The sequence below is a fragment of the Paramisgurnus dabryanus genome, chromosome 4 (genome assembly GCF_030506205.2).
Source record: "Paramisgurnus dabryanus chromosome 4, PD_genome_1.1, whole genome shotgun sequence".
NCBI lineage: Eukaryota > Metazoa > Chordata > Actinopteri > Cypriniformes > Cobitidae > Paramisgurnus > Paramisgurnus dabryanus.
In genome coordinates this window covers 29,041,046-29,049,771 of record NC_133340.1, presented here as the reverse complement: position 1 = coordinate 29,049,771, position 8,726 = coordinate 29,041,046, and the positions used below count along the sequence as shown (strand labels likewise).

General features: G+C 35.9%; 1 long non-coding RNA gene across 1 annotated transcript; it reads right to left on the bottom strand.

The window, feature by feature from the left end:
• Positions 1 to 893: 893 nt before the first annotated feature.
• LOC135735449 (uncharacterized) lies at positions 894 to 6,282 on the bottom strand. Its single transcript, XR_010527599.1, has 3 exons — positions 6,105 to 6,282; positions 4,833 to 4,907; positions 894 to 1,144 (listed from the first exon to the last, which is right to left on the bottom strand). It is a non-coding gene; the product is annotated as an uncharacterized lncRNA (long non-coding RNA).
• Between the last annotated feature and the right edge of the window lie 2,444 nt (positions 6,283 to 8,726).

Genomic DNA, 8,726 nt, shown 5'->3' with positions numbered 1-8,726 from the left:
CAGACTGGCGGATGACACCAAAATACTGCAAGAGCGATTCGAGAAATCATACGGTAATATTGTGATGTCATTCGCTGGTAACATATTTCCCTCCAACATGATGTCACTTCCTGTAGGATGATGTCATCAAAAGAATGGAATGTTGGAATGTTTTAAATTGCATTAAAATAGAAATGTGAAATTTATTACAAATGTATAAAATTAATCAGTAAGTCAAAGAAAATATGTGTTTGGTTTAAAATATTTGATTATTTGATTATTGAATATTTAAAAAGGGAACAGTAAAAAAGACCTAAAATATTTGTAGTGGTGATTTAAAAAATAACTCTGTAATATGTTCATTCAGTTCTGATATTGTTATAAAAGAAAACAAAGTTAATAGATTTTTATTGTTTTATACACTAAAAATCTGGGGTTATTTCAATCAAGCTTTGGGTCAAAAGGGATGAACCCAACCCACTGGGTTGTAATTAAACCTATGCTGAGTTGTTTCAACCCAAAATGCCGGGTTGCTTTAATCCATTGTTGGGTCAAATATAAACATTTTCTGGGTTAAATGTCCCTTTTTAACCCATTGCTGCCGGGTTTGAAAATAACCCAGCATTTGAATGTATTGTATCTACAGTAGTACATCAATATGAACTTATTAAAACATCTTATTCACTGATTTCTGCAGTGTTATATCAGGTCATTCTTGCAGATGCAGTAATGCTTCAGCCGTTCCTTATAATCTCCCTCCTGATCCAAAAACACAGCCATCAGAATCTGTCTTCATCTACATCACTTCTGTCCGGCCCGTCCTGTCTGTCAAAGACAGATCTCATCATCTACATCTGTGCCAACCCAGAGAAATGAAGGAGGGGCCAAGAACTCGCTGAATGATAGAGAGAAAGTAAGAAAGAGATGGCAGTAATTTTATTCAGCATCTTTCTGCTCTCTATGTTGACTTTTATTAGAGGATCAATACTGTGGGAGTTGCTGGCAGATCCGTGAGATGGAAAAGTCCTGTAATCACAGATGAAGCGTATGGGCCGTCACTGTCTGTATCCAGCCGAGAGTTGGACTCACACGGACCAGACACGATCAACATCGCCGACCCCTGGACCTCACTACACGATTCACATGCTGGAGAGAAACAGATTATCTGGAGAAAAGAGAAAGCACAAATGAGATCTCACTAAATCCTCAATTGTCCCTCCTAGACAGTGATGAAATTAAATGAGAGAGCTTATGAGAGATGTTTGCTTGTCTCCTTCCTTATTCCAAGGGGGAAGACCCCATGATTTTATACGTGAACTCAAAAATATATACTAAAAATATGTGACCCTGCCTGTAAAAAATCATTGTATAGTAATTTACAGTTTCAAAAAAAAACATCCTACATAATGTAAAGATCATTTTGTGAAAATATAACCTTGATATCTTTAATTATGACTGATAAGATCATGTAAAAACAAAGATTGAAATCATACTTTGATGGTCCTGATCTCATCATTAGATTATGAGACTTTAGCCTGGATTACAGGGTCACATGTATGTGAATATATAAAAAATAAAATGCAGCATTAAAACAACTTGGTTATGCAAAAAACAATTCAATCTACAATTTAAGTTTTGATGGGTGATAAATAACTTAAAGTGTTTAACTTAATTTGTTAAAGTAACATAAAAATATATGTTGATTTGACAAAAATTCTGTGTTTTTTTACAATGCAGTGTTCCTAATGGGTAGAGCATTGTGTTAGTAGTGAAAAGGTCATGAGTTCGACCCTGGGAACACAAATACTGATAAAAAATTTAATAAATAAAAGTGTCTGTCAAATGCATTGATACGTCCAAACATATCAGCCGTGCTAAGATTTGCCAAATACCAAAATCTGCAATTGAAATGAATATATTTAAGTAATTTCTCACATTTTGAAGCTTACATTTACACAAGTGTCAGGTGATTTTAACTGTGACTTACACTACAGTGCATTTAAAGTATACATTATTTTATGAGGATGCTCCCTAGGAATCAAACCCTTGAACCTCTGCACCCCTAACACAATGGTCTAACAATTGGGCTACAGGAAACAAGCATTTCTTTTTATAGCCATATAACTTTCAGCTATTTTAACAATTGTCACATTGCTTTATGGTACTTTAACAGTAAGTCAAATTAAAACGAGTTCAGCTAGGATTAACTAGCTAGGTAGGTATACACACTACACTGGTTTTCATACATCATCTAAACATTAGAAACAATTCAACACCTGCATGATTGCAAAAATCACTCATAACATTTATTCTTTTCCATCAACCAATTAAGAGAAATGTATACATAACTTGTAAAATCTTCTGAGTTATGAAAAAGCTATGCATTTTATTCCTATCTATAAATACATACTCCACTTTTTTCCAAGGGTATAGACCTGAAAAAGTTTAAAGATAAACAGATAGATAGTGATAGTGGTAAAATAGAAAAATAGTGATAAGTATTTGCTCTGCGTGTGTAAAAATGAAAGTAACTTTTAGTGATCTTTACACTATAAATGTTGGCACTGTAGTTAATTTCTGTTCGGATTTCTATGTAACCCAAAATTGTCCTCTAGTCTTTTAAAGCCCAAAATGGTAAAAAAAAACTTTCTCTAAACTTTCTTTAATGCATTCAATAAAGACAACATGTTTGTCCATTTGTTAAAAGTACATTTATGATAAGCTTTTGTGGTTGTGTGTGAATGGATCATAGCGTAAATCCTGCATGCATTGTGCTATAAATCTAAAGTTTGTGCTTAAAGCTCTACTGTGTACTTTATTGAGTTAATTCTTAACAAAAACCCATGTTTTCTTTCAAAAGTATGTGCTCATTCATGTGTAATTACTTCCCACCCACTAATGAAAGTATTCTCGTAAGTGTAGAATCTGCTATTTAAAATGCATACCGTCGAAGCGCTCTCTGGCTGAATCCATGTTGTGCCTCCATCTTTGAAATACATTCGCCGACGAGGGACATTCCTGAAATTCAAGCTCCGCCTTTCGCGCTTTCACTCTACACTCATGCTGGCCGATAGCTGAAGCCTCCGGAGGTTGCATGTGTAGGCGGTATACGTCATCAAGACAGTCTTATTTCAGAATATTAACAATTATAAAGCTGACAATTATTTTTAGTTAATTGTAAATTGATGTAATATGCGTATGACTTGCGAATGTAATGCTCAGTTGATTTAAATAAACCAGGCTTGATGACGTATCGTATCCAGCCTGTGACCTGCGTAGCTGAATCCTTCGGATTTTACAACAACCGCACACCGTGATGAACCTGCGATCTAATGCTTTGATTTGAAAGCCTGTTGAAGACATATTCTCGAGGACATTAAAACAAATCGCCAAGGAAGCGAAACGGGGATTTTAAACGACAACGCGACAGGAAAAACATCAAGACCAAAGTCACTATTGGAGTTAGTTTTCCAAGAGGGGGCTCAAGGGACACTGAAGTTGCACTTTCTATATTCTCCACAGGTAATTCAGCATATTCGTTTACATCTATACAGTCCATGTTGTAAACTTGAAGTTTTATAGTTCCTTGGCTAACTTTAGCATGATTATGCATAACACTTGTTAGTGTAAACATGCATGTGGTTTAATGTGTCCGAACAGACACACGCCGTCTCTCCGCCCATTTATGTAATCTGAGGTACTGAGATAAATGTTTTTCATCTTTTCTGACCTCTAGCACAAACACACGGTGACAGCGCTATTTTTAGCCTTTCATTGATAAAAGCGTCTGATCTGCGCGTCTTTCGTTTCATTTTACAAGCGTGTGAAAGTTGCGCGATCTTTTTTCACCAATATGAGAGAAAGCTCTTACATATACACGGACATGTAACGTTTACTTAAAACATAAGCATTGTACTCTGACATAATGTCTGACATAATACTCTGATAAAAGCGTCTGATCTGCGCGTCTTTCGTTTCATTTTACAAGCGTGTGAAAGTTGCGTGATCTTTTTTCACCAATATGAGAGAAAGCTCTTACATATACACGGACATGTAACGTTTACTTAAAACATAAGCATTGTACTTTGACATAATATTAATTCGCGTCCATTTAAACCCGTCATGGTTGCTTTTTGTATGTGATTTTAAGCGGACATATCATGACAATCAGACTTTTTTCATGTTAAACATAAATCGGTGTGCTTTGATGGATCACAGGCAAAGGACATTGCAAATTGTTCATTTTTTTCTCATTGCTTTTTCTTTGTAGCTACTGGAAGCCATGTTAACCTTGGCATGACACGGCCGGGCCACCGTACGAGTTAAAACGCGTTCCGAATGGGGGGGGCTAGAAAGTATTATTCAGTTGCTTGTCATATAGACTTTCACCGCTAGATGGGAGTAGATCTTACACAGTGGAGCTTTAATGAAGCTTTGTTTAATAAAAATAAAAATGCAATGTTTTTAATACAATATTTATGGTTACAAATCTGTACTTTCCTTCACTTTATTTAGTTTGCTAGACCTGGAAATTTTATTTATGAAAAATTCTCATCCACTAATAACGATTGACTGGAAATTTTGCTATAAAAATTCATTGCTCAAAATGTTGGGGAGCCCTGGATTACTGCCAAACATTTCAAACTTATTGATAAGATTTTGAATGATGTGACTTTGGAGTAAAACAAGTCACTTTGACATTATGCACTGTGAGTCAAGGTTAATGTCTGCAGTGTCCCTTCCCAAAAAACTCTTTGAACCAACATCCACCTGCGACTCTCTCACTCACTCTCTCTCTCTCTCTCTCTATTTCTCTGCTATAAGTACCATGGTACTGAATGTATAATTCATACCTGCTAATGGGGGTCCGGTGCTGTAGAATCAGAGCCGCAGCTATCAGATCTCTGTTCTGGTCACTGGACACCGTCCTGTATGCAGTAATGTATACTTTAATTACAGCTCTGCTGGAAGGTCTCAGGTGTCGGGTGACTTTGGGAATGTGTCAGTGGACCGGGACGGAGGGTCGACGTCAGCTGTGGATGGTGTTTGTGTGCATGGGTGAAATGTTATGGATTAAAGTAGGGTCACGTGTTTTAGAGGAAGTCCTAGATCGAAATTAATAAAAGGTATCAGTAAATAATCCGTATGTAATATTACCCTGTCGCAGTATTAAGGTTAAAGTTTTGTAATACCAAGGTAGTAGAAACTATATTGTACTAAATGATTACATTAATGTGATATGTACATGGTTGCCCAATCTAAGGTGTTTCAAGGTAATGTGCTAAATAACAATGAATTGTTATAGAGAACAATGTAAATAAAAGTCTGAAGACTTTTAGAAATAAAGTGAAAGGGCATGGATGGTTTTCTGTCTTTTTTTGGCCCGTAATCTTTTTTAAAGCTGATTAAATATTTAGCGAGCCCAGGGAGTTTGCCCGGCGTGCAATAATGATTGATGGCTGGACGGGATTGCGGGAGTTAGCACTAAAAACATGCGATCAGGTTACGGTCCTTATCAATGTCACACCCATTAGTCTTCTAATATTAACCAATCACAGGCTACGTCTTTCTCAGTTTCCTCCAGGACACGGTCACACTCTCTCAGCCAATGACAGCGGTCCTTACTGTCTTCATCTTCTCCTCTTCACTTCAGATCATCACTTCAGTGGACTGAACCTTTATTAGGGCCCATGGTATTAAAATATGTTACAAATATTTGCATGTACTTAATTAACTTTTTTATTTGATTGATATATATGCAATTTAGTGTCATTGTACAGCTGTACCACAATTTTTTTTTTTTTTGTCAAAAAGTAATACTTTAGTCATAAAGCCATGGTATCTTTGTTAGTTTAGGGATTGTTTTACAATATAAAAAAACAATATCAATGAAAAATATTTTATACCAAAATTAAGGATAACCTAAACATTATAAAAACAGTTTGTCTGTCTTATTTAAAATATTATATCATCTATATATTATATAAACAATATATATTAAATTCATCATAATTTTAACAAAACCCAGTATAAAGTCATTGATTATTAATATGTAACTGTAAAATTTACCACCACCACAACACCACGAGTTTGTTTGTCTGCTGTAACACAATCATTCGTCTCACCTTCCTCTCTGTGGCACAGCGGTGGGTGGCATCATCATCATCATCATCATTGCTGATATTGGCTCTCACCCACACTGTGTCGGCTTGGGTGGCCGGCTGCTCCTGTGGTTAGAGGTTTCAGACGTTTCCAAACCTTCTCTGAACCACACTGGCCTCTGGTGAGCCACAATGTCCTCGAGGTGTAGAGTGACACCAGACGAACGGCCCTTACTGAACCAGAGAAACACACACACACACACACACACACACACACACAGAGAGAGAGAGAGAGAGAGAGAGAGAGAGAGAGAGAGAGAGAGACCTACACATGGCTCATTCACACATTCAGCCTACAGATACAATGCACTACACTGAAACAATTTAACAATATTGAAAGTGCTATAAAATTGAATTGAATTGAATTGAATTGAACAATCAACACAAACTACTGAAAAATGTGGTTAGATCTAACAATGCAAAAATATATATATAATGTGCTGAAGCAGTAAGCCATAAGAGAATGTACATACAGTTATTTTACCATGGTTAAAAAGGTGTTGTCAAGCATGAGGTTATGTGTATCACACAACCTGGGCGAGTATTATACGGCAACAAGATCAACACAGAATTTTTCCATTTATTATTAAAAATAATCACATTAAAATAGTTTCTGACAGAAAAGATCATTAGTAATTGATTTAGAGTCGATAAATAAAACGTGCAAAAAATTATTAATGTGATATTATTAATGTGTGCAAACATGTTTAAGAATCAGGAATACTTTATAAGATGCTAGAGAATAAAATAACAATAAATAATGATAATTAAGTTTTAAAAAATGACCATATTTGTATTTGGCCTTTAAGTAGTACTGACTCAAGAGAAAATGCAAATATCAAAAACACTGATATTTAAAAGAAAATGAATTGATATTGAATTTTGGATCTGTTCCTTGCTTTATACAAATAATTAAAAACTAAACAAAATCACAATTGCACACACAAGTCAACTCACAAAAAAAATCTGAGGTCGTGCCCTTATTGTGTTGCATGTCTTTGGTTTCATCCTGACAAGTGGTAATTGATTCCGCTGTATAGTTTGTGCCGGCTGTAAGTGGGGAGCGACTCTCGAGTTTCACTGAAAACAAATCGCTCTTTTCTACGGCCTGACCTTCCCTCTGGTGTCCACCTGCCTCTGTCTTCAGTTTTACTGTTCATTCATGCAGACATACATGCACACTTTCCTTATGTTACTTAATAATAATGCAAAGCTATGAAAAATGTCTTGAAATGAAATTATAATCACATTACAGTAAGTCGGTATTGTGTTTTTACTCATTGTCAAGACTCAGAAGCTCAGTGTTCTTGACTGACAGCCTTAGTCAACATTTACTTTTATATTTTTTCTATAGTAAAAGACTGTCAGTCACTATCATTATAAATAACAGCATTACATTGTTATTCTCCTAAAATCTTAAAAAAGAAAAATATTCATCAAAATGGTCAAAAAATAAAACAAAGCATCATCATAAAGAAGGCATTACGGCTATACAATACTGCACCCTAGCGAACGACTGGCGCAACTACAACACACAAATCCAATGCACAACTGTGATCACTGTTGCCAGATGTTCGATAATTATCCTATTTGTACCATAATTTTGACCTCTACTATGTACGATCAATAATGTAAAAATCCGATAATTTTGTGACACTTCAAATGTTCGTTGTTATCATAGGGCTTCTATACTTATTCATCTATTTGTTGATCCTGCGTCTACCATCATAGTTGTGAGGAGAATGCAAATGCGTGTAATGCATGTCTTCTATCTCTTGGTTTTGGCTAGAAGAGATACCGTTATGGCTTAAATCTCAGGTTTAGGTTTTGGTTTAGATGTTGGGTTTAGGGTTAGGTTGGGGTAGAATTAGAATAAAAACAGCGCTCATTCGGCGAGATTTCGTGATTTCGGCAGTTGCCGTTTCCCTTCTTGGTATTCTGCACATTTGACTTGTGTACAATAATTTTCTTCAAAATACCATCATTTTGAAGTTCTGGTACGATACTTGGACATTTCCAAACTGGCAACACTGACTGTGATAGATGAAGAAAAGTAGCGGATCCACCATTGTAAACGAAGTTTAGAAAAAAAAAAAAAAAAAAAGAAAACAAAGAAAAGAAATCAAACATTATGGTGACGATAATGCTCTACAGTTTCTGTTATTGGAAGAAGTAAAAATTAAAGAAGAAAAAACTATAGTGCTGTCTTATTTCCTATAATTGTTTGTAGTGGAGTGTCCTGACTCAATATTGTGATTTTGCACGCGTATTGTATGTGCCTTGTCCATGTGGTCTCAAATTATGGAAACCCCCGATGACGAAAAAGTCATGCAGACGGCGGGCATACATGGACATCCCTAGTATACCTTCGGCTTTATTCTTACTCAAATGGTGCAGTTATGGTATACTACCCTACCTACTAACCAGCCAAACCCTGACCACTGACCACAGTCTATTTCCAGCATACTCATTCCCAATAAATGTCTTTAAAGGGCACCTATGATGGACTTTTTACAAGATGTAATATAAGTCTCAGGTGTGCCCAGAATGTGCCTGTGAAGTTTCAGCTCAAAAAACACCACAGAT